This window comes from Camellia sinensis, chromosome 10 (genome assembly GCF_055761805.1).
Source record: "Camellia sinensis isolate YWXY chromosome 10, ASM5576180v1, whole genome shotgun sequence".
NCBI classification, from domain to species: Eukaryota; Viridiplantae; Streptophyta; class Magnoliopsida; order Ericales; family Theaceae; genus Camellia; species Camellia sinensis.
This window is the reverse complement of record NC_138970.1, coordinates 60,293,340-60,321,260: the sequence shown is the minus strand read 5'-3', so window position 1 is coordinate 60,321,260 and position 27,921 is coordinate 60,293,340. Positions and strand designations below refer to the sequence as shown.

At 33.8% G+C, this 27,921-nt stretch overlaps 1 pseudogene; it reads right to left on the bottom strand.

Annotated features, from left to right (window-relative positions):
* Nucleotides 1–106: 106 nt before the first annotated feature.
* LOC145800420 (FRIGIDA-like protein 3) lies at nt 107–27,806 on the bottom strand (annotated as a pseudogene).
* Between the last annotated feature and the right edge of the window lie 115 nt (nt 27,807–27,921).

The window sequence follows — 27,921 nt, the reverse complement described above, 5'->3', positions numbered from 1 at the left end:
GATCATAGCTGGTTGACTGTGCAGTTGAATTGGATGAGCTGAATGAACTGGACTTTTGGGCCGGTGCAGCAGGCTTATCATCAGAAAGTTCATCTTTTAATTGGGCCTAGGCCTGATCCATCAGGAGACGGGCCATCTGGAGCAGTTGATCACTAGATGATCCAAGTTTAACCTTGGGCTTTAAATGAGTTGACTTAAATTTATCAGACTTGGGCTTTGAGGTAGTTGGTTGAACAACTTTGGATGACTTGGGCTTGGAAGTACCAGATGGTGGATCAATAGGACTTCCAAGATTGACTGGAGGAAGTGGGTTTCCTTGAGTGACTGAAGTAGTTGGGTTCTGCTGAACTTTGACCATTGCAGGTGTTGAAGCATGAACATTGACTGGGAACTCAAGTTGAACTTGTTCAATAATGCGGGGAACTTTGAAATTATCTCACCATTTAACAAAATGTTGCCAAGTGACTAGATTAGTATTTTCAATTCCACATTGCCATTTGAATATCCAAGAAACTTTGTATTTGGACATAAAAATGAGCAACCATGGAAATTGCTGTTGGTGTTGACTACGTTTGTAAACAGTTGAAAAATAGTTGACTTGTTCCATAAGATTGGGTGGAATAATCTCAGGTATTGCACCATGAAGAGACCACCATCTGAGGAACCATGTAGAAATGACTGATTTAAATTGGTGATCAAATTGGAAGAACCAGGAGTGACTATATGACTCATTTTGATATAAAAGAACTTTGAGCCAGGCATCCATATAGTCATAATAACTATATTGGATTGAGTGACCAAGTAAATCTTGAAGAAGGTAAGGAGTACTCCATTCATCGAGAGATACAATATTGTGAATATAGAGTGAATGATAAACAATTTTACTAGGGCAAACTTTATCACGAATTGGTTTAATAAGAATAGACTGGTGGTTAAACAAAATATCCTTATAAAAAGAAAGTGTTTTATCAGGATGGAGAGGGATAAAATGCCATCCTAGGGGAAAGTATTTCTGAGTTAAATCAAGAACATCATGGATGTTCTTATGAATAGGTTCTTTGAAGAACAGGTTGACTGAGTAAAATTGAACATATTGTGATTTAATGGTATTGACTGGATTGGGTGGAAATGGATTAAGTGTTTGACTAGAAGATGCAAAGGGATTTGAAGCAAGAGCAGAAGTGTAACTAGGTTTAGGAATGTTGCGAAGAACTTGGTAATGGTTGACCATTTCAATAGGTGGAATAACAAGAGGTTGACTAGATGAATAGTAAGGTTGACTAGATAGAACCAGGGCTTTGGAAGGAGGCCTTGGGCGAGACATCTGTTAAATAGAAACAAAGATTAGTATCTACTGAGGAGATCTAAATAATTTTGATGGTAATCCAAGCAATTGTAATAGTGGGCAAGTAAATGGCGACGACTTTGAATTTGATAAAATTGAATGTATTGAGCATGTTGAGTAGTCTTTTTAGCTAATTTGAGGCGAGCAATTTTGTGAGCAGTTTGGTGAATAAGATCATTGTAATAAGTAACTTTGGACTTATGGTAAGAGAAAAAAGGAGTGGTCTTCCCTATCCCTCTCTGTAAAAATTCTTGGGTAAGGAAATCAGGAATAGAATTTTGACTACCAGGTATATATTCAATATCAATATCAAAAACACTTAAAATAGATTGTCAACGGGCAAAAATATGTTTATTAACAATATTTTGAACATCTTTTTCCAAAATATATTTAGCACTTTTGCAATCAACACGTAATAAAAATGTTTGATTTAAAATATCATTTTGAAATTTACTAATACATAAAACAATAGATAAAAGTTCTTTTTTAATAGTACTATAATTTAATTGTGTTTTATTCCAGACACCAGAATGAAAACGAATAATTTGTTCAGATGACTTGGGGGTAATCTTTTGAAGAAGAATACCACCATAACCAATATCAGAAGCATCAGTTTGAATAATTTTGAATAAATCCTCAGTAGGAATACCAAGACAAGGCAAAGTCTTGACATGGCAAAGTCTTGACATATTTTTTGACTTGTTGAACAATAGCAGTATGAATAGAAGACCAAGGAGGATGATTATCTTTCAAGTTTCAACCGACCAAAAAGAGGTTGAGAAGTTTTCCTAAGGTCTTTGTAGAATTCAGTAATGTAATTTAATGATCCTAAGAACCGTTGTAGCTAACTTTTATCAAGAATTTCATCAGGAAATTTAGAGGCAAATTCAATAGACCGACTAATAGGAAGAATAATACTCTGGTAAATATCATATCCTAAAAATTTAACTTTGGTTTGGAATAATTTAATCTTAGGAGCAGAGATAACTAGACCATTATGTTTAATAATTTGGAAGAAGGCATGGAGATGTTTCCAATGTTCTTCTAATGACTTAGAGAAAATGAGAATGTCATCAATGTAAACGATGGAAAAGTGACTAAAGGGGTTGAATATATCATTCATGATATGTTGGAATTCACTAGGAGCATTTTTTAATCCAAAGGGTATGACATTCTATTCATAATAACCAAAGGGTGTAGTAAAAACAGTTTTATACCTATCTTTAAGATGAATTTGGATTTGCCAGAATCCACTTTTTAAATCAAATTTACTAAAGATGACAGCCTGACTAAGTTTTTTAATTAAATCTTTTTTATTAGGGATTGGATACCTAATCCATTTTAAAACTTTGTTTAATGGTTTGTAATTAATGACTAGGCGTGGGACACCACGTTCTAATTTAGCATTTTTGTTAACATAAAAAGCAGGACAAGACCTAGGTGATTTACTTGGGCTAATGATTTTATTTTTTAATAATTCATTAATTTTTTTTTTACACATTTCAACTAATTCATTATTCATTTGAATAGGTCGAGATTTAGTGGGGATTTGTTTATCATTAAAAGTTTTAATATAAGGTAATATGACTACATATTTTTTCCTATACTAAAAGGCACTAGGTAAAGTTGAACAAATAGTTGATTCTGTTGGAAAAATGGTTTAATTTAGGCATATTTGTTAGCCCTATTTGAGTGGACCCCAAACGTCTTTTGGGGTGGGTCCGAAGAGGTGAAGTGTTCCTTGCCACGTGGCAAGTCACACAGTGAAGACAGAACGTCAAAACCATTTATGAGTGAATGGGAAGTTGAAGTCGTTTCCGGGTCTAACATTAATTTTTTAGATAAAATTCATTTGAATTTTATCAATAAAAATTATTGTGGGAATTTAATTTAATTCTAAATTCAAATTTTGAGGTTCCTGAGTGGTTTCCTAAAATTTGTAATTATGGGAAAATCAGTCAGAAATTCTTCCATTTTGTTGTCCAAATTTTCTACCTGCATTATTCTTCATATTAGATTTAGAATATATTCAGGATAGTTAATTAGATAGCTATTTGCAACCATAGATAAATGATTTAATTTAGTAAGAATTTGATGTTCACTAAGACCATCTATGTTCCATTCATATAATTTTTTAGCAGAAACAGAAAATTGATTATTAGCATTAGTTTCTTCAAATTGTAAGTCAGGAGGTGTAGGTCGATTATACCAATTTTTGGTAAGTGAAGTTGGATTAACTTTGGATTTATTGTAGGTAATTCGATTAAGGTTAGAATCTTGAAATTGTTGGGTTAATTGATTAATTTCATCATTTGACGTTTCAGTTTCACTATGATCATTTTCATTAAATGGTTGTTGTGTTAATACTTTGATTTCTTTAGTTTCTTTAGCAAAAGAGGAGGTAGCTAATTTACTGAATATTTTTTTAATAGATTCAACAGTAGAATTATCTTGAGTAGTAAGACTTAGACATTTTCGAGAATTAGGAAGATTAATTAAAGGTTTGCCTAAAGGTTTACCATTAGATGTGTCACTAGTTGAATAATCATCCAAAATATATTTAGCATTTTTGCAATAACGATCTTATTCACCAAATTGCTTACAGAATTGCTCGCCTCAAATTAGCTAAAAAGATTACTCAACGTGCTCAATACATTCAATTTCATCAAATTCAAAGTTGTCGCCATTTACTTGCTCACTATTACAATTGCTTGGATTATCATCAAAATTATTTAGATCTCCTCAGTGGATGCTAATCTTTGTTTCTATTTAACAGATGTCTCGCGCAAGGCCTCATTCCAGAGCCCTGATTCCATCTAGTCAACCTCTTATTATTCCACCTATTGAAATAGTCAACCGTTACCAAGTTCTTGGTAACATTCCTAAACCTAGTTACACTTCTGCTCTTGCTTCAGATCCCTTTGCTTCTTCTAGTCAAACACTTACTCCATTTCCACCCAATCCAATCAAAACTGTTAAATCACAAAAAAATATCTAAAATATCATTTTTTTTCATCAATTTTACTTAAGGAAAATAAACAAACGACTTAAATTAAACACAAATTAAAGAATTAAGATTTATATTATCAAAATTAAAAACTAAAAATTCATTTTGTTACAAGTGTCAAACTCAATTTTTTTTTAGTAATTTTCCTTAATTTTTATTTATCACTTCTTGGGGCTCATTCCTACAAAACCTAACTATTGGATTGGACTTTGGACTGGTGGAAGCCAATTACCAACGTTCCTTTGTGAGTCGTGACTATACAATTTGGGTTGGGTTGGGTTAGAAATTTGCATAGCCCAGTAAGACACAAAGCATATTTAGAGATTAAGGACTTATGTACTCATAAGTCGCAGTGTTTTTTTTATTTTTAAAAATATTTGTCCCTTATTTGGATAATAAGAAAATTTTGAGATATATGATTTGTATTTATAGAATGATCATTTAGTACTAGTAATGATACTGAGAACATTATTAAAGTGATAAATGATTGAGACATTTTAACTTGTGATTTTGAGTTTTGATCTATTTTTAATTTATTTGTGTTACTTTTAGTAAAATATAATCTGGGAAGTTTAAGTAATTGAATTGTATTGTTTAAATTTTTTTTATAGCAATAAATTTACTGTTAAAAAATGAAGCGGGACGCTTTGATAAATAATTATGGTCTATAGAACCGACCTATAACTATCCCTTTAGATTAAAGCATAATTGAATTTAAGTATTAATCCTTTAATTTTACCATCTAGTTTCGATTCTCAGCATCCCTTAATGCTGTGTTTGGTTGGGAGACTTGGAGAGTGGTTTGGAAAGGGAAAGGAAAAAGGTGTGTGAAACTATGTGAAATATAGGCATGATTTATTTACATTTCACCTATCTTTTCTATTTCCCTTTCCAAATCCCTCTCCAAATCCCCCAATCAAACACAGCATAAAGGAAGAAACTGTAATTTATTTATAGAAAGTTTTAAGTGCACATAATTGAGGTCCAGCTTAGGTGAGAGGCTTTGCCCAATTCTGTGTGTAGAAAAACTATTTATTTATTAAAACATAAGAAATGAAATCTTAATTCTACCCTCATTATCTGGTGTTAATAATTGGGTAAAATTACCCTCTAAAAATCTCATCGACAATTTTGTCAAACAATTTATTTATTTATTAATTTTGGTAGTATTTTTTAAAGCTCATACGTAATGACAGCTTAATGTGAGGGGATATTCATTATGCGATCGAAATCTCACGGAATGTAATTTTCAAAAAAGAACTCTTATATATCACCCAAATATTTTAAAGTAATTCTTCTCTCCCTATTTGTTTTTAGGAAATTTTTTTTAAGGTTTCTCGTATTAAGATTTTATAATATAAAAGACATGAAATATTTCATAGTAGTTGGGTCCCTTAAATTTTTACAGAGAAATTTTGAAGTAAAGAAATTTCGATCTAGAGAAATTTCGAAGTAGAAAATTTTCAATTCAGAGAAATTTCAAAACACAGAAAAATTTGTCTAAAAATTCTCTAGTTTGCTCACAAATTTCTCTGTGTTTTGACTAATTTTGTTTGATTTGTTCATAATTTTCTCCGTGTTTTGAACAAATCAAAGAAAATTATAGAGATAATTGAGCTACTCACAAACCAATTTTTTTTTATAATTTTTACAAGAAAACACCATGCTAAGTTCATCAAAGAATTTAAAATACAAAATCTAATTACAGTTTAAAAAACAACAAATACTACAAATCCTAAAAGATCAAAAATAAAATTCAAAGTTCGAGATCCAGTGAAAATTAAATAAGCAACATAAATTGGTAGGAGCTTAATGTGGGCAAAAAAATTCAAATGCCAGAGAAAATTTGAGAGAAAATCAAATAGATAACTAGCCAGAGAAAATCAAACAAGGCATAGAGAGAAAAAAAGTCCAATGTATTCAAAGAAAATTAATCTAAATTGGATATCTTAGTGCCAGATAAAATTCATCTCAAAAGAAAAATTACACACAAGGAGACAATTAATCAGTGAAATCAAACAAGTAACCTAAATTAGTGAGAGTTTAATGTTTTTAGGAAAAATTCAAATGACAAAGAAAATTCAACTCAAGGAATAACTAACTAGTGAAAATAAAAAAAACAACACAAATTAGTGGTCATTTAATGTGATTAGGGAAAATTAAAATGCGAGAGAAAATTGAAGAGAAAATCAAAAAGATAACTTGCCATAAAAAATCAAGCAAGGCACATAGAGTAATGTGAATCCAATGTGTTTAGAGAAAATTGTGATGCTAGAGAAAATTCATCTCAAGAGGAAAATTACACACAAGGACACAACTAACTAGTGAAAATCTAGCAAACAACATAATTTGATGGGTCAGAAAAAATTCAGATGCCAGAGAAAATCAATCAAAATTTTGGTCCAAACTTAAAGAAATTTCGACCAAACTCAAAAAAATTTCGCTCGACTCAGAGAAATTCTGGCCAAACTCAGAGAAATTCAAAGAAATTTCGACGTAGAAATTTTTTACCTAACTCAGAGAAATTTAGAGAATTTTTTTGATTTTCTCTGTATTTTGAAAATTTCTCTAGTTTGAAGAAATTTCTCTGTGTATTATACAGAGAAGAGAGAAGAAAAAAAAATGAAATAGTTTCTTATCAACCCTTTAGTTCTTCCCTCTATAAAGGGAAGTGATTCAGCAAGTGATGCAAATTTGTGTTTTGAAATTTCTCTGTATTTTAAAACCAAAGAAATTTCAAAACACAAAATTTCTATGTATTTTAAATTTTTTCTGAATTAAAATTTCTCTCTCTCTCTCTTTCTCTCTCCCTCCCTCTACTTAAAGAATGGCAACTACAGTAAGCTCTAGAGCACACTCAACAGGTTAGTAAACTATTGACCATAATTGAAATATATATAAAAAAAAAAAGAAAATAGTCATCATAGTGTTCAACGTAGGAACGGCAACGGGGCAGGGCCAGACCGAGGATCACACTCCCCGTCCCCGATCCTCGATGGTATTAAGTTCCCCATCCCCGACCCCGGCCCCAACCCCGATCCCCGACGAGGAACCCATCACAGTCCCCGTCTCCTAACGGGGATCGGGTTTCCCCGACCCCTAAAATTCTCCGAACCAAAAAAAAAAAAAAAAAAAAACAACAACAACAGGTTAGCAATAACATTATCAACCAACATCAACAACAACATTATCAACATCATCATCAAACAACATCAACAATGACATCATCAACATCACAAAGAGATATAGATTTGAGAGAGATATCTGAGTAAAGAGAGATAGAGAGAGATCGGGAGTGAGATCCAAGTTGCATGAGGCACGACAGGATCTGGCGGCATGACGGGCATGAGGAGCAAGATCCAAGCCAACATTAGGCAGATCGAAGACTTGGTGGCCCTGCTGTTGAGTTTGGCGTTGACGGTTGAGATTTGAGTTTGCAGATCTAAGTTCAACGGTGATGGGAGGAGGGAGAGGAGGACAGCGGAGGAGGAGGGAGAGAATGACAGCGGAGAGAGGGAGATCGGCGGTGAGGGAGAGGAAGACAATGGCGGAGGATAGAGGCTTTTAGAGAGAGAGAGAGAGACAAACGCAGAGAGAGATGAGATGCCGTGTGACTAAAATGAATAAACCCAGAGAGAGATGAGAGACTGTGTTTTTTGGGTTTGGTTTATATATATATAGAGGGGTATGATAGTAATTTCACTTCGGGGAGAATCGGGGATGGAGTCGGGCCGGGTCCGGGGCTGTGAAAGCTATCCCCGTCCCCGACCCCGGCCCGAAACTAATCGAGGATTCAATTTCAAATACCATCCCCGTCCCCGCGGGGGTATTTTTCAGGGAAAAACCATTCTAATTGGGGTCGGGGGGTCGGGTCCCCGTCAGGCCGGGTTCAAATTGCCATCCCTAGTTCAACGCATCTCGCCTTTATCCGTTTCCAATTTTCTCACTGAAGAGTGACTCCAAGCAAATAATATTCAATATATATGAGCTGTCTTTGATTTTTGATTTTTTCTAATATTTTACAGCTCAAATCCTCATCCAATTCCAATATTTTACTCATTCTCCTCGTTATCTAACTGTTGATTTTGCTTTCAAAGATTTTGTTTTAATTGGGTTTAGTTTTTTTTTTTATTTGGATCTTCTTCTTGTTCTCTCCATACCAGTCTAGTTTCTGTCAAACCCACTTTTTTTTTTTTTTTCTTTCAAAACTCTATTAGCTTAATTGGAATCTTTTATGCAATTATATATTCTAATTTTGTCTAACCTTTTCCTTCTAGTCTTCCATGTACATAAATATAACCATAATGTTCTACAACTTAAATTTTTTTTTAAAAAAAAAATATATAATATAGGGTAAGTTTGCTTGTATATATCATGTTAACAACAATGGTACAATTGGTTAAATTTAGATACTTATAGGTTTAATGAGCCTTGCTTTTATGAATTTTGTTAATTTGAATTCTTAAAGTACACGTTAAAAATTTTAAAAATATTATATATTATACATAAAAGTGAGTATAATTAATGATATACAATATTTTCAAGTACAAGTAATAATGTGAACACACTTTAAACCACATTATAAATCACATCCTAACGACATATGAAATTTTTATTAAATTTCTACACCATGCTAGGAGCTCACCATATTATGCTTAGTGATTTTTTTATTTTTTTATTTTTTTTTATGATTTGGATAATGTTTTTAGACTTATTTCATTACTATTCAAATTTAATCACACAAGATTATTGTCATTTTAAGAACCTTTTCAATCATAAACAATTTTTAATTCCAAGATCAATGGATTCACCTAGTTGATAAGGTGATCCATTATTAAGCGTGATATCTGAATTTGAAATTTACTATAGCATATAAAAACAAATTGAGACTAAATTTTTTTCATTTCTAAAAGTGAAAATTTTGTTTTCAAAAAATATTAGAAGATTAATTCCAGTCATCATGTGAATTGTCATGAAAATGTCATCCCGAAAAGTTTTTTAAAAAAAGTCCAAAAACATTTTTAAAAAATGCCGTTAATAAATGCAATTTCAAAATAAAGTAGTTTTACACAAGAAGGCTTTCTCGTCCCAAAAATATAGTAATTTTGTACTAAAATAACAACAATGACATTTGATAACTAACATATTTCGTTCTTAAAAAAATATTGTCACCCATTATAGGGAGAGAAACAAACATCATAAAGAATATCAAATTTATTTCCATACAAATTAAACTTACAATCTCACATCACAAAATGATATTACACAACCAATAAACTAAAAGTACTAATTCTCATATTCCTCTTTTACTGATGGTAATATGTATGGGTAAATTATACAAAGTTTAAAGAAAATGGATAATTACTAACTACTTCCATTCAGTAGACTTAAATACAATTAAAGCCTTGTTTGGGAACAAGTTATTTTAGTAATTTTTTGATTTTTTACGAAAAGATGCACAGAAAAGTAGAGAGAGTGATGTGACAACTTATAGTGACTTTTTGGCTAAAATAGTTACTCCCCAAACAAGGCCTAAGTCTTATTGACATTTTGAATGCATCAATAGGTCTTACAAATTCTTTTATCTTCTCTTCTCTTTTCTTCTTTTTCTTCTCTGTCTCTCTACCACTTTTTCAAAAGATTCACACCATCATTTTCTACCACTACCGCCACCACCGTCCTCCCCTTGCCACCACTACCACCGTTGTCACCATCTAGCCACCACTACTACCGTCATCGTTGTCCATCCACCACCACCACTACCACCGTTGTTATTCGAATACACCATATCACCACTAACTATCTCGACCATCGCTGATCTATACACCATATCACCACAGTCGCTGATCTACAACCTGCTGTACAAATTGTGTGATAACATAAAACAAATAGATTCATATTGAAAAACTAATTGGAATTTCAAAACAAGAACATGGTAGAATTTACAAAAATTCATAATAAAATAAAACTACCAAAAGGAAGCAAACCGAAACCTATACTACACAGTGTCCTCAAAGCAGATTTGTCATTTCACTGGTTGGGTGCTGGAGGTTGTTCGACATTTATCTCCCAGGATACGACGGTTGGACCAGCTACGCAATGCACCGATTGAATAGCTTCGGTGAGCAGAACTATGACAGCACTCTCTCAGTAGGAAGAATATAAAATTGGAGAAACTTTTGAAGACAAGAACAAATATTCTTCTATCATGAAAAGGAATGAGAGGGCCTCCTTTTATATATATGGAGAGAGAGAGAGAGAGAGAGAGAGAGAGAGAGAGAGAGGAAAAGTCACCTACCATCAAGGCCTATCACAAATGTAGAAAGTAAATTATGTATTAAACCTGCAAAAACTGCTAGAATAATTCATCACCATTATAGAAGAGTTACATACATTTTATACACATGTGTAATGTGTATAATTCTGCAGCCCACAACACTGGCTTGGCCCAAAAAGATTAAGATGGGTGGGCCAAGCCCAACCCCCACACTCAATCCATTCCAGCAAGCCCAAGCCCAAGTCCCAAGGTCCAAGATCCGCGGTCCACGACCCACAGACCACGGACCCGTACCGGTTCAATCCGAGCGGCGCGCGTGCGTATGGCAATTTTTGCATAACCAACTTGGACCATAGTCTTGGCCCAAGTCCATCATTGAAGTATCCATAACTCCCTTCCTTCAAAAATTTTAGATGCCCCAAAGGGCTCACAATCTAAGGCAAAAAATGTGATTTAAATACTCATCAATGCTCTTCTCTACAATCAATGTGGGATACAAGATTTTACATCTTTCCCACCACCTCTTTCATGAGGCCAACTTAATGAGTCAATTTCTCATTCAAACCTCGACGGCTTTTGATCATTCTTTTTGTGATGTAAAGATCTCAGTACAAAGAATCTAAACACACTTTAATCCACCTCAATTGAGGATTGACACCCACTTTAATATTGCATTAAAGTTACCAAAAAACCATTCTTTTTTCCAACAATCCCCCACATGAATAAAAATTAATCGAATAACAACAAACGGACAACGCTTAACAACAAAGACTCAGAGAGAGTGCAACAGAATAACCCCAGCATCGGAAAGGGTAGCTTTTGACTTTGAACCCCTCATAGTGAAGTCTATCGAATTTACTGGCTGTCTAGTGAATACAAAGTCTTGAACTATTCTGCCATTTAAGTAAACCAAGACAACAGACCTCACACAAAAATTACTCCAACCATCGTTCTGTTCTTATTGTTGTGTCCGATTTGGCCCTGGAACACTAGCCTAGTTCTGTAAGTGGTTTAAAGAATTAGGCCCTGTCAATTCTTATTGAAGCGACCCCACTTCACACACACATAGGTGACTCTACTTGAGTATCCTGCTATACTCAGCTCAACAACTTAACACATTAGAGTCATTAAAAGCTCAGCTTAACCTCTACATTTGCAGGTATCACTGATAAAAGGAATGGCTAGAAGTTTAACCTCATCAGTGACATACCATCGTTATACGCAATTAGGTTGTCTCATTGAACCTAGATCTTGGGATCTCCAGTCAACTAGGCGGGGTTTCCATTGCGGTAACACTTTACACTAAAGGCTGTAACCCCATTCCTTCTGACGACTTCTCTATTAACACTCGATTTAACCCTTTGGTTAGCAAATCCGCAATGTTATCCTTAGACTTAACATAGTCTAAGTGACAACTCTATTCGAGAGTAGTTATCGTATGGAATTATGTCTACGATGGATATGTCTAGACTTTCCATTATACATATGACTTTGTGCCCGTCCAATCCCCGATTGGCTATCACAATGAATACAGATAGCAGGCACATGCCTTGACCAATGTGGAATATCCTCAACGAACTGGCGAAGCCATTCAGCTTCTTTAGTTGCTTTATCCAAAGCAATAAACTCAGATTCCATCGTTAATCTCGATATACAGGTTTGCTTGGAAGGTTTCCAAGACACGGCTGCCCCTCCGAGGGTAAACACATAACCACTAGTGGATTTGGAGTCTTTTATATCAGATATCCAATTAGCGCTACTATACCTTTCTAGTACCGCTGGGTATCTGGTATAATGCAGTCCATAACCCCGGGTGTACCGTAGATAATGTAACACCCACATAATGCCTCTCTAATGAGTAGTATTCAGATTACTCGTGTCTCTACTAAGCTTGCTAACAGAGTAAGCTATATTTGGCCTTATACAACTCATCAGATACATCAAACTTCCAATGACCCGAGAATATTCTAGCTGAGAGACATTCTTACCATTATTCTTGGTTAAGTGTAGACTTAAGTCTACCGGTGTCCTAGACACACTTGTATCTGATTTACCAAACTTCTCAAGTAGTTTCTCAACATAGTGAGATTGAGAAAGTACAATACCATTAGATGTTCTGGTAATCTTAATACCCAGAATGACATCTGTAAGGCCTATATCTTTCATGTTAAACTTAGAGTTTAACAATCTCTTGGTAGTTCGAATCATTTCATCATTACTACTAATAATGAGTTTGTCATCAACATATACACACAAAATGACATAACCTCTGTCAGTGTCTTTAACATATACGCACTTGTCACACTCATTGATTAGGAGCTTGTTTTAAACCATACAATGATTTGACAAGTTTATAGACTTTCTTATTTTGTCCTGGAGCTGAAAACCCCTCGGGTTGCTCTATGTAGATTTCTTCATTCAAATCTCCATTTAAGAAAGCTGTCTTTACATCCATCTGATGTATCTCCAGACCACGTAAAGCTATTATCGCAATCACCATGTGAATGGATGTAATTCTTGTCACAGGTGAATACGTATCAAAGTAATCCAGGCTTTCTCACTACCTATATCCTTTGATAACTAGCCTAGCTTTATACTTAGCAATTGATCCATCTACTTTCATCTTTCTTCTAAAGATCTACTTGCTCTCCAAGGCCTTACTGCTTGGGGGTAGATCAACCAACTCCCAAGTATGGTTCTATAAGATGGAGTCAATCTCACTCTTAATTGCTTCTTCACAAAGGACTTTTAGATGAAGTCACAGCTTCGTGGAAAATTCAAGGTTCTCCCTCTAACATATAAGTCAAGAAGTCCGGATCAAAGGACTTTGTGGTCCTAGTGCTCTTACCCCTTCTTGGCTCACAGCTTGATCATCGACTTGATCATCTATGTGATCATTGTCACCTTCAACCTCTTTCATGGAACTCGGAACCCCTTATTGGATATGACAAGGAAACACATTTTCAAAGAAAGATGCATTTCTAGATTCCATGATAGTATTCTTGTGTATATCTAGAACAGCAGACTAAAACATAAGAAATCAATATGCATTGCTGTATTGTGCATAACCGTTGAATACAAAGTCAATGAATTTTTAGACTTATCCTAACCCTCTTGGGTTTAGGTATTACCACATTTTGCATGACACCCTCACATTTGTAGAATTTATACGAAGGTTTTTGGCTTTTTCCAAACATTCATACAGGGTCTTTAAACAATTCCTTATGTCATAATGATTTGAAACTCTCAAAATCATATCACAGTAAATACATTCCCAGAATGTCATCAACCGAATTAGGCACTCAAACATATTTGGCCCAACCTATCACTTTGAAGCCAATAGTCTTGCTATTAGGAAACAAAAATCTAGTGTTCAATAGTTTACTATTCAGAACTTCATAACATGGCCGTTAGTCTTATCACTAGGAATTACTTTATTTCTCAACATGTGGTCAGTAGACTTTCTACTTCTAGGAATCACAATGTTTTAACCTGTGATCAATAGTCACTTTACTACTAGGAATCACAACATCCTAACATAGGATCAATAGACCCTTTCATTACTAGGAACCATCATGTCTTGACATGTGATCAGTAATCTGTTCACTACTAGGAACGACAATCTCATAACTGTGTAGCCAGTGGTCTAACACCTCATAGGAACCACCAGGTTTCTATCTCTATGATTAGTGATCTTGTACTCACTAGAAGCCACCAAATTAAGAATATATTTGGAATTTAAAAATTCAAAAATATATTCCTCCACCCTAATGGGTTGTCTCATCTTTGCTTTCAAGCAAAGTCACATAGCAATCATATATGCTATAATTGACACAAGGACAATATACTAATTATCTCTAATTAATTCAGGGGTATTTTCATACAATCTTATGATTTCCTTTAATCACACTTGATCTCTCTAGATTTTGTATTAAGGACCTCGCAAGGCTTAAGGTTGTCAGGTGGAACAACATTTTTGTTTTCATCTCTTGAAGCCATTTCTGAAAAATCACAACAAAATTTCACTATTCTGCTTTTTCAGAAACTAAACTTAACACCAGAAAATCCAAAATTTGAAATTTAATTCAAAACTGATCTCACCACTTACCCTAGAATCGAACATGGTCAATAAAGTTTTCAGGAAGACTGGGGGGTTACACCAGTCCCACTTAAGATCTAGTTAACCTTAGACAAAACTTTCAAGAGCATGTTGACTCCTAATCCATGTGAAACAAATTTAGAATTAAGTTTTCTAGGGGATAAACCAGGTTAAAATAAACCAATTCCCAAGCAAATTAAATTTGCTACCAGAATTACACCACTTAATAAAAGTTAACCAGTACTCCCAGAACTGAGCCCATTATTTCTAAATAAAATTAGAAATATTTTAACTAATGCTAAAATTTGGTTTCTTTTCTCAAAACCAAAATACTTTTAAAATAATCAGATTATAAACCAAAACACTTTGGATATAATCAGATTTATAGCCAAAGACTTTCTTCAAACTTGGTTTTTCAACATTTTGGGAATAAAATGATTAAACCCAAAGACTTCCTCAAACCCCAAATGTTTGAAACTAAATCCGTCTTAGTTGTCATTTCTGAACTAAAAAGAACTACTTTTTAGCTAGGGCTAAACACTTTGATTTCTATTACAGAAAACCAAACCAAGTTCCAAACTTAAAAGTAATTTAAAAATTGCTAACCAAATTACAAACAATGTAAAAAAAAATTTGCTACAACAATGATTAAGCAAATAAAATGCTTTTAATAATACAAGCAAATAAAACTTGCTTTTACACAATTGGTAAAAACCAACTGAACTCAAGTAAAAAATTGCTTTAATTATAAAGAGAGAAACCAATTCATAAGGATTTTATATAGTCCAAAACCTTTTCCACGCTTAGAAATTCCTATTCATCACAAAGGTTAGTCGCCCATGCTTTTTGTTTTGACATCCCAAATACTATTTATTTGGTTTTGTATTTGTTTTTCCAATCCCTTTCGTGTAAGTATTCCTATAAAGCAAGTTAGCAGAAAATCACAAGAAAATACAAGCCAAACAATCTAAAGAAACTTGAAACCATCTAGCAAACTATTTAATAATAAAATTAACTAATGAATTAAAATGCTAGATAAGTTACAAAAATAAACTTATAACTCCACAATTAAATTAAATTAAAACTTTAATACCTATCAGTTATGTATGAAATTATTACACAATTAAAACTCCGAAATTAAATTTACAATTTAATTTACACAATAAACAAGTAAATAAATATAGACAAGTTACAAAATTAAAATTTAATAGTCATGAGTTATGAATGAAATTAATTCACAATAAACATTTAAATTTTTAACTCCAAATAAATAAATTAAATTAATTGCCATGAGTTATAAATGAATTGAATAGGCAAGAATTATAACAAAGGTTACAAAACCTTATACCTCCTAAATAATTAAAATTCTAGCCACGAGTTACATATAAAACTAAAAGACTCAAAAATTGAATTTACAATTTAATTTATACATTAGCCATGTACATAAATCTAAATAAGTTACAAAACTTTATTACTCCAAAACCTTAAATTAAAATTTTAAACAGAGTCATGTAAAATTGTTACAAAACAATGATCATGTAATAATTCTAACAATTAATATACAAATAATTATAGAGATTAAATCATGAAAAAAAAACTAAAATCTAGAAAATAATTAACATGTCAAACTTGCATAATCTACAAACATTGAATTTCCAAGAAAGAAAACAGTGGACTTATAGGCATGCGAATTATAGTACAGTGCTAACAAGGAGCATGCAAACGTTGGCCTATGTTTATTGATTATCATTATTGCATGCAACAGTGGAGGTTATTTTTTTTTTCCTTTCAATAAAAAAACAGTGTTCCTAATATTACATATGAGCTATTTGTTTGAATTGATGAGAAAATATATTAATCTGTTTTAAATTTGTTGTACAAATTGTGTGATAACATAAAATAAATAGATTCATATTGAAAAACTAATTGGAGAACAAGAACATGGTAAAATTTACAGAAATTCATAATAAAATAAAACTAGCAAAAGGACGCAAACCAAAACCTGCACTAAACAGTGTCCTTAAAACAGATTCGTCGCCTCACTGTTTGGGTGCTGGAGGTTGCTTGACGTCTGTCTCTCAGGATACGATGGTTGGACCAGCTACGCAATGCACAAACTGAATAGTTTCGGCAAACAGAACGATGCCAACACTCTCTCAGTAGGAAGAATATAAAATTGGAGAAACTTTTGAAGACAAGAACAAATATTCTTCTATCATGAAAAGGAATGAGAGGGCATCCTTTTATACACATGGAGAGAGGAAAAGTCACCTATCATCAAGGCCCATCACAAATGTAGAAAATAAATTATGTATTAAACCTGCAAAACTGCTGGAATAATTCATCACCATTATAGAAGAGTTACACATTTTATATACGTGTAATGTGTATAATTCTGCAGCTGTGGCTATTTTTGCATAACCAACTTGGACCATAGTTTTGGCCTAAGTCCATCCTTGAAGCATCCATAACTCCATTCCTTCGGAAAATTTGGATGCCCCAAAGGGCTCACAACCTAAGGCAAAAAATGGGATTTAAATACCCATCAATGTTTTCCTCTACAATCAATGTGGGATACAAGGTTTTACACCTTTCCCACCACTTCTTTCAAGAGACCAACTTAATGAGTCAATTTCTCATTCAAACCTTAATAGTTTTTGGTTATTCTTTTTATGGTGTAAAGATCTCACTACAAATAATCCAAACCTACTTTAATCCACCTCAATTGAGGATTGACACCCACTTTAATATTGCATTAAAGTTACCAAAAAACTATTCTTTTTTCCAACACAACTGACATATCATCACCTCCTCCTTTGTTTCATATAGTGAGATTGACACTAAATGAATCTAAACAATGGTGATCATCCAGATCTATCCCCCCCTCCTCCTTCTCAAATAAGATGTGTTGCAAGCTAGATTCAGATTCAAATTTATTCTTTAGTAATAAATTTATCAATCTCTTTTGTTCTTTGTGTATGTGGAAGAGGGCAGTGGATTTTTGTGAGTGAATGAATATGAACAAGGATGGTGTATATTAATAAATATATTTACAATGATAAGTTTATCATTTAGGACTTATAGGTAAATAAGTATGATCAATAGGATCGGTTATAAGTGCCCCTAAAGAAAATACAGTTAGTTCTACACTTTTGACATGGTTGTAACCTTTCTCAAAGTTTTAATTCATATAATACTTAGGCAATTTTTTATTAGTAATTCGTTAATCGTATAAATAAAAAAAGGGATGTTGTCATCTTTTTCCTATTAAAATGTATATTTATTTTTGTTTATTTCGGTGTCCATCCATCATTGAAATTAGTTTTGATCACTTTAACCATTCTAAAAGAGAGATTAGTATAATTATGTTAACAACATAAAATAAACTATATTTTCTCAAAATCTTAAGAAAGATGAGCATTAAAAATAAAAACAAAATAAGGGTGACGATAATTTTTTATTAATAGCTAGAAAAATGATTACTCCACACAATTTCTACCCCCAAATGATATGATAAGCAAAATTTGAAAAGCTGACCTAAACATGTGTACATAATTGATTATTATTATTTATTAAAACGGTGGATAATTAACAGGTTATGGCATTTAATCAACTTTCAATGGGTTTAACGAGCATCAATGGTGATGACAATCAAGAAAATAAAAGAAAATCATGTTAAAATGGCTTCGAACGACTAGAAATCACTCTGGTTTGCTCTGGTGTGGTTATGAAATAGTGAAGAACAGTAAAAAGTTGAAGAGCTACAAGAATATATACATATATATATAAGAGTTTGAAATTTGAATAGATGGAGGCCAAAAAGGCACCATCATTTCACAATTGGAAATGGTGCAAGATAGTTGGTGCAGACATACAGAACCAACAAAAGTGAGCCACGTGTTCCTGATGTGACGCGTTTTAAAAAAGTTGGCAGCCGAGTAGACTGTATGGCAATAAGGGATTGACCTGTGTAGGCCTTGGGAAGAGTCATGCTAGCCCGGTTAAAGTATCTTTTGCTCATATTCAAAAAAAGGTAATCCTAGTCATGATTGGAGTAGCAAACGAGATTAAGAGAGAATTGAAAGGAAGATTTTCACTGGACTAGTGGCACTAGAAGAAATTAGTGATTTTGAGACTAATATTTAGAGATCAATTGAATTTAGTCTCTAAAAGCCATCATTTAAGGACACAAATAAATTTTAAGAGAAAATTATACAAATACACCATATTCCTTTATGATAGGCCCAAAAAAAATATTTAAAGGCTTTTAAGGAACAAAAAAAAATTAACACTTTATGTTCATTTGAGCACTTGACTTGCATATGTGAGGTAGGTAAAAGCTAGAGACAAATTTATTTGGTTGCTAAAGGTCTACAAATATGCGCCGATATTCTAAGTGCGAGCCTGACATATTTACTCACCTAGGACTTAATTAATCTCAGCTATTTCCACTGTCTAGGACTCAATCAATCTTTAGCTTCAATCCGATTCAATCTTTGTGCCGCCTCATATCAGAATCTATCTTCACCTTATATCAGAATTGATCTTCAGCTTTCATTTTTCAGAATCGATCGATCATATTTGAGTTCATCTTTCAGAATCAATCTTCAGCTTTCATCTTTCAGAATCGATCTTTATCTTTCATCCTTTGGAATCGATTTTTAGCTTTCATCTTTTAGGATCGATCTTTGGCTCCAACGCAGACCTGAGTTCTTTGGCTTCAATCCGAAGGTAAATCGATCTGATTTTTTGCAAATATATATATATATATATATATAAGTTTGAGTAAATCGATTTGGTTTCTAACAGAGATCGTAGTAATTTGGATTCAATAGCGATTTGGTGTGTTTTCAATCTCTTTCTCTCTCTGCACAAACACAGCATATATACATGTACATATCTATATATATATACTCCTTTGTATTCATTCAAATTGCTTGAATTCAAAATCCTCTACTATTATTGCTTGAGTTTTTCATGGTAGTAATTCGAGAGATAAGATAGGGATATATGTTGCTTTGAAATTTGAATCTCATATTGAGATTACAGAGAGTATATTGAGATGTTCAGGTTTATTTTGAATGTAGATCTTACTATAATTGAATTTAATATTAGCCATTTAATAAATTTTTTGTAAATCATTTTGTGATTGATTCTTTATTCGTAACATTGTTGTTATTTTTTAGGGCATTAGTATTCAAATCTAAAAATTAGAACCAATTTTTGTAAAATTAGATATATAAAACTAGATTAAGGATCATCTTTTGTTAAATTCTTGCGTGCTCGTGTTTTATAACATTTACACCGTTTGAAAAATCTAGAAATCCGCTAGATATTGATTTGTGATTATGTATCAATTTAAAGCAATAAAACAATCACAATAAAACAATCAAGACAAATCGACACAACGATTTTAACGTGAAAAAATCACAATTGGAGTACCTCCAATTGTGATAAAAAATCACGGGCAACAGCCACAAAACAATCCGCTAAGAAGATATAAAGGAATTACACAGGTATACTCTCAATTACCTAGCGAATTCACGCCCGAATTGAACCAACCCTTATGTGCCTCTTCCAGCCCCGTCTTCACCTCAGAATTGTCTTGACGATGAGCCACTCCAGAATCCACCAAACTTTAGGCTCAAATTCTTCAGAATCCACTGAAGAACAACTCTCTCTTTTGTGTAGAATGAACAAACAAACCTTTGATGTATTCTTCTTAACCCATGAGTTGAATACTCAATTAACATCAAAGAAAACTAGCAAAATATCACCAGATATAAACCTTAATATCAAAAAAAAAGATCTGAAGAAGTAATCCTAGTTTTGGACTAAAACAAATATTTATAGAAATCTGGGACTGCGAAGCTCGCTCGAGCGAAGACTCTCTCGCTCGAGCGAGGAACCAAAAACGCGTGTTTTCCATAAGTGACTTCGCTCGAGCCATGCATCCTTCGCTCGAGTGTACAATCAACTCTTTCAGGTTTTTATGCAGACGCAGTCTTTGCTCGAGTGAGAACTCCTTCGCTCGAGCGAGCAAGGGCGGACATGCAACTTCAAATGCAATTTTGCATTTTACTTTGGGGGCACTGCCCCTCGACCCCGCCGTGGCGCTGCCTCGGACCCACCAAGCGGCGCTGCCCCTTGGACCCTCGCGAGCTGACCGGGCAGTTCGATTCCTGTCATAATCAGCGAAGTGGCAATCTTGAAAGCATTAGCATCACAAACATCTCTGCAAGGCACAATTCGAGTTGGATTCGCATCTAACAACTCATAGTCTCACTGAAATAAAAAGTGCGAAAACAAGTACAACTGAAAGGAGTTTTGTCAAACGGGATTGTCAAGAATAAAAACCTAACACCGTTGAATTATGTAAAAATTTAGGCATAGTCTAAAGATTGTAAGTGTTTTAAGACACAATGATAGAAGAATTTGAGACTGACAATCTCATGTCACAAAATAAAATCACAAAAAAATATATTAATAATATACATATCAATATGATAGTGTCCAACAAAATTATTAATGAAAATTTTAAATATATAAAAAATTTATACCAAAACTCTAACTAAAATGATGTAGCAATAAAATTTGTATATATTGTGAACCATATAATTTTTTTTTTTAGTAAGCCAAGTGTTCAATAAGTGACTAGGATAAGAACAGGCACTTGAGGCACAGTTCACAGCAACATTTTCCCAGTAGAGGCCAACTTCAAAGGTTTCCCCAGTACAAGTGACCCTGCTGATATAGAAGTTTACAGTAGTTACAGCTGTAAATGAATGGAAAAATAATCCATTATTATTTTCTTTTTTTTTTATGTTGTTTTTTCTATTTGTTGAGTTTAGAGGGTTTTTGAATAGTAACATTTGTTTGGTTGCTGAGAAAGTGAAGAAATTGGGAAATGTTATTGAGGTAATAATGTTTGGTTAGCATTTTGGAATTACTTGTCTTGTTTATTTATGCATGCTCTTGGCAACAAAGAGGAAAATATATACACAGCGAAAAATCGATTTCAGTGCCAGAAATTAGACTTTTGTTAGTGACCATTTTTCTTCATAGAGAAAATTACTAATTTTCAATTTTTATTTTTTATAATAAAGTTTAGTTTGTTGAGTTAGCTTTTAATTTTGTAGGCAAGTTGGCAATTTCCAATAGCAGTATTCTAAAATTCACCTGATGTTGATTTTAAATTCAATATATATATTCCATGAACATGTTAATATTCCTCTTTATTTTTATTTTTATTTTTTTTGCAAACAACAATAGATTCTAGCTTGCAGAATAAAACATAGGCAAATCCTCTGTTTGATTAATTTAAAAAATTTCAAAACTTAGTTTTGTAAAAAAATCAAAAAAATAGATATACACTTTTAGTGTTTATTTTTGTCAAATTAATTTTTAATATTTTATTATAAAAAAATTTTAAAAAAAATTATGAAAAAGAAAAATTGGTCTAACATCCCTCTTAATGGAAGAGGTTCATAATATATATATTTATATATATATTTTGTAACTTAAAGTCCCTCACCCACACCCATATATCATACCATCTCTATCTCTCTCTCTCTCTCTCTCTCTCTCTCTCTATATATATATATATATATTTATATATATATACATATACCAAATCTCTATCCCTCTCTCTTCCGTCTCTGTATTCTCTCTCTCTCTCTCTCTATATATATATCTATATTTATATCTATATGTATATATAATTGTGAATTTTAGTCTACACTGCAAATCTTTGATAAGGGCTCTCTCTCTCTCTCTCTCTCTCTCTCTATATATATATATATATAAGAAGGATTGATGTTTGTGGTGGTGTTTCGGGAAGAATCGGCAAAAAGATTAGTCCAACACGCAATTTGTGCTTGGAAACATGAGAAACTAGGTATGGCAGTAGATGATATATTTGCTATCTGTCTCTTCTTCTACAATTTGACATCCTCAAGTTTCCATAATTGTTTGTGTGTATATTTTTTCTTGGCTCTAATGTACTTAAAAATGAATATAGAGTTGAATGAAAAATATATTGGTGACCATGTCTTTGTTTTATGTACGAACGATATATATATATATATATATATATATAAAAGACACATATTTGCATCATTTGTTGAATTACTTCCCTTATAGAGGAAAGAATTAAATGGTTGACAATAAACTATTTCATTTTTTTCTTCTCTCATCTTTGTATAATACATAGAGAAATTTTTTCAACCAATAGAAATTTTCAAAACATAGAGAAAATCAAAGAAATTTCTGTAAGTTAGGCAAAATTTCTTTGAATTTTTCTGAGTTTGGGCCAAAATTTTGATTGATTTTCTCTGGCATCTGAATTTTTTCGGACTCATCAAATTATGCTGGTTGTTTGATTTTCACTGGTTAGTTGTATCCTTGTGTGTGATTTTCCTCTTGAGATGAATTTTCGTTGGCATCACAATTTTTCTAAACACATTGAATTCACTTTACTCTATGTGCCTTGCTTGATTTTCTATGGCTAGTTATCTCTTTGATTTTCTCTCATATTTTCTCTAGCATTTTAATTTTCCCCGACCACATTAAACTCCCACTAATTTCTGTAGTTTATTTGATTTTCACTGGTTAGTTGTTCCTTGAGCTAAATTTTCTCTCACATTTGAATTTTTCCTAAAAACATTAAACTCTCACTAATTTAGGTTACTTGTTTGATTTTACTGATTAGTTGTCTCATTGTGTGTAATTTTTCCTTTGACATTAATTTTATCTGGCACTAAGATATCCCCTTTAGATTAATTTTTTTTTGAACACATTGGATTCTCTCTCTCTGTGCCTTGCTTGATTTTCTCTGGCTGGTTGTCTCTTTGATTTTCTCTCAAATTTTCTTTGGCATTTGAATTTTTCTTGCCTACATTAAGCTCCCACTAATTTATGTTGCTTGTTTGATTTTCACTAGATTTCTAACTTCGAATTTTATTTTTGATCGTTTAGGATGTATAGTGTTTGCTATTTTTTAAACTGTAATTAAATTTTGTATTTTGAGTTCTTTGATGAACTTAGCATGGTGTTTTCTTGTAAAAATTATATAAAAAAAAAAATTGATTTGTAAAGCTCAATTTTTTTTATAATTTTCTTTGATTTGTTCAAAATACAAATAAAGTTGTAAGCAAATCAAACAAAATTGGTCAAAACATAAGGAATTTGTGAGCAAACCAGACAAATTTCTCTGTATTTCAAAATTTCTCTAAATCGAAATTTTTTTGTAAAAATTTAAAAGGCCCCAATTACTATGAGAATATTTCATATCTTTTATACTATAAAATCTTAATATGAGAGACCATATATATATATATATATATATCTCATTCTGAAAACTCAGCCCAAACAATTGTAAAAAGAAAAATTAAAAACAAACAAACAAAAAATAGAATCAAGCATATAATAATAACACCAAATAATTCTTGAACCCAAATTTGTTAGCACGCTGCTGAGAAATCTGAACCTCAACCCATCAAAAAGCAAACGAGAGGGACTAAAAGAGAGGCATACCAAGATAAATTAACTCAACTTTCCCACCTCTACCAATGCAAGATTTTCTTAGCAACCAAACACCGGCGACACCCAATTTCCAACTCCTAAAACAAGAAAATTATTTTTGGCATTTCCTAGATTTCAACTTCATCCAACAAACTAAAATCTCACACATTCACCATCAGAAAGGGTACTATAATTTTACAGTAATATCATATTAAGTTCCATATAGCCAGATACTGTTCACAAGGCATCCAAAAAAAGGAGAGGACTTGAAAGGGAAAAAAAAAAAAAAACCTACAGATGCTTGCACCAGGAGATATTATCCGATGAACCGGTCCAGCATGTCCCCCAAAACTTTCTAGAGTAAACTTAAATTAGTGAACTACATATATGGTCATCTGGGGGATAGTAGTACGATCTTTGATCATAATCATAAGCTTGCTGAGCGTATGTTGGCTGGCTAGGAGTTTGGTAATCAAGGGTGGTGGTCGGAAGAGCATGTGGATACCTCTCTAATATTCCCGCATACATTGTTCTCCCGCCAAAAACTGACACACCCTGTCCAACACTAGGGGCAGGAGCGGGAGCAGGAACAGGAGTGGCAGTGCAAGGAGTAGCACCAGGTACACGAACCGGTGAAATCCTCCATTTGCTCGTGGCTTCTTATGTTGCAGGGATTTAGCAGATTCCACGGACCTCTTCCTATCAAGTGATGGCCTATCTAGCCGGGCAACCCTTTTCTGAAGTGGAGCGAGTGAGTAGTCGGTCTCAAGATTGTATTGTTCAACGCAACCGATAACGGCCCTAAGTGCTGCGAGTTCTTGAGCATTCTGCATAGGAAAGTATCAGTAAAGTTGTTGGGTATACCTCCTTATTGGAGTGTGGGACCCAATTGATTTATTAAAAGAGTTTTAATTTGGCTTGGTTTAGTATAATATATTTTTATATATTATATTTGAGGAGACCCAATTCAATTTGGATATAATTAGGGTTTGATTACAAAACCCTAGATTCACAATTTTGTTGGTGTATTATTTTTCCCAAGAGAAAAAAAGGACAGAGGGCTGCCTCCTTATTTAGTTTTCCGAAGGCAGCAAATCGTGATCATTAATTTGGTTTTTCCCGAAGTTGAATGAAGCTACAGCAACATTGATGTACTTGGTTCCTTTCATTCTTGGGTGTATATTCAAGTTGGTGCATCTTTGTTTGGGAGCTTTGGTAAAGCTGGTTTGGGTTATTATTTTGGATCTTCTTCAACTTTGGTTCAGAAGATTTTGGTTCTTCTATTTGGTGAGGTCTTTCCTCTTTGTTTATTTGTGATTATTTGGAATTCACCTAAGGGTGTTTTGTGAGACCATTAGTGTCTCGTTTGTAATCGTTTGGAATTATTTGGTTGATAGTGGAATCGGATTTCGATCCCGTGGACGTACCTCACATTGAGGGAACCACGTAAAAATTCTTGTGTTGCCTTTGATTTAATTTTTCCGCATTAGTTTTTATTCCCATTGATTGATTTACTTGTGGGGAATCTCGGATTTTCCCTAACAAAAGTGTGTTACAAAACAGAAGTATGAAGGAAGCTTTAACTAGGGCACATGAAGTACCAGTGCACCAGCAGCCTTTCCGAAGCTACCAGGCTTTCCGTGTGAGTTCCTCAAATCCTTCAGATATGTCTTCAGGAGGGGCACAGGAGGGAAGCTTTCAGTAAGCTGAAAGGCATGGATAAAATGCACGGCATCGATTTGTTTCCCACAGTTGACCAATTCTTCGATAACAACTGTAAAAAAACAGGATCATGATGAGAAAATTCCAAATTCGATTAGAGGTATACACCTTTCAAATTGTGATAATGGCAATAGATTTTTGCAACTCATGTTTGTCCAACAAATAAATATACTACAAAACCTAACAGGATCGGTTGACTGGGCACCCTTGAGGAAAAGATGGTCAAGTCTCCGGAGCTCCGGAACTCATCAGGTCAGTCAATTCAAAGAAAACCAACCTGGCATTTTGTGTGTTAATCCAAGAGAACGGCAGAGCTCAGGTGCCCGCCTCTGGTGAGCAACTGCAAGGACAAGTTTGCAGAGTTTGTTTTCGTCCAACTCTGACAGAATCCTAAAAGTAGCAAGGAGCTGCAAGAATGCCTCTGCTTCCAATGATTTTCCATTGGCAGCATTGATGCCCATACCAGCCAACTTAGGTTTCCACTCGTCGGCAATGGCCTTGGCTTGCTGCTTAATTTCAGGGTTCAAAAGGTGATCGGCACCCTGGTCAGCCCTTGCCATTAAGGCGGCCGTGGCTTCCACAAACATCAGACTAGATCGATGCATGCCCTGATGGGCAGCGTCCTTTTTATCCCCTTCTTGGGTAGTGTCATTGGGAGGGTAGAACCTCTCCAGTGAAGCCAGAATTAAATGACCCGGTTCGGTTGCACTTTCAAGTGCGACAGAAAGTTCCGCACAAATGGCGGGCATGTTTTTCTGGTTCAACATCGTGTAATTCAGAAGCCCTTTTGCATCCATCTCCTCGCAAAATTGTGTCAGCTCTGGACGAGGCTTAACCTCGCCAACCACAGTTTCGGCATTTTCACCTGTTCAATTTGGGGAATTCTCCTCCGGGGCATCAAGGATTGCATTTGTATCACAAAGAGAGCTACTTACCTTAGTTTCTTTGTCGTCCCACAATGAACTGGCTCCAAAGGTTCTGGCATGTGATTGGCCCATGCCTCTGCAATGGCAGCAACAGCAGCGTCTTTTAGCTCCTGAATACGATCCAACAAATCTTGCTCTTTAGCAGCAACAGCACCCTCTCTGTCAGCAAGCATTGTGCAAGTCTTGGATTATTTTTCTTTAAACTCCTTCTCCCTAACTTCAAATTCTTCAATTTTTTTCTTCATCACTGACTCAAGATGGGAAAAGTATTCTTCAATTTCCAACCACTGAACATTATCCTCGGCAGCACCTTTGTGAGCTTCCAGTTCAATGAATGCCTTGCCAAGCTGTTCCCTGAGAGAAGTTTCAGACATTCCCACAACTAGATCCTTTTCCATCATAACTATGCAAATGGTTGGAGAGCTGCACAAAAGATTCTACACAAATGCATTGAGAGAGAGAGAGAGAGAGCAGCAAGAGAAGAGGGGGGAGGGGGGGCACATGCACAAAATATCTGTTATGGAAAATTATTCCCAAAAAACCAAGCCTTAAACATACAAAGGCTATGAAAATCCAAAAAAAAAAAAAAAAGATGTAAAAGAATTATTCCCAAAATTAATGAGTTGCAAAAATAAAGGTAAAAATTAACTCTTAAGTTCTAAATAATTGGCTAAACTCTGGTTCCTAAAATATATAAGCATTCTTCCGTCACAATCCCCATCATATATATTTAAGCCATCCATGCTTTAAAACTACACCCTTTTTACCCTAAATTGCTTCATATCATATAATATTTTCAATAAACAAATCCCATGTCACCCAAAGTTCTAAAAGATCCTAATCAGCAAAATTATCAAATAAAATTCTAAATAATATAAGAGGAAGACCAGAGTAGGCAAACCAAATGGGACTTTAGTGAACTGCATCCAAGGGCAGAGCATCAACTTAAATAATTTTGCTTAGCATTCGAGTAAGACTTTTTGTTATTACAGTCCAGAAAAGTAGAGGAGATAACAGCAAATA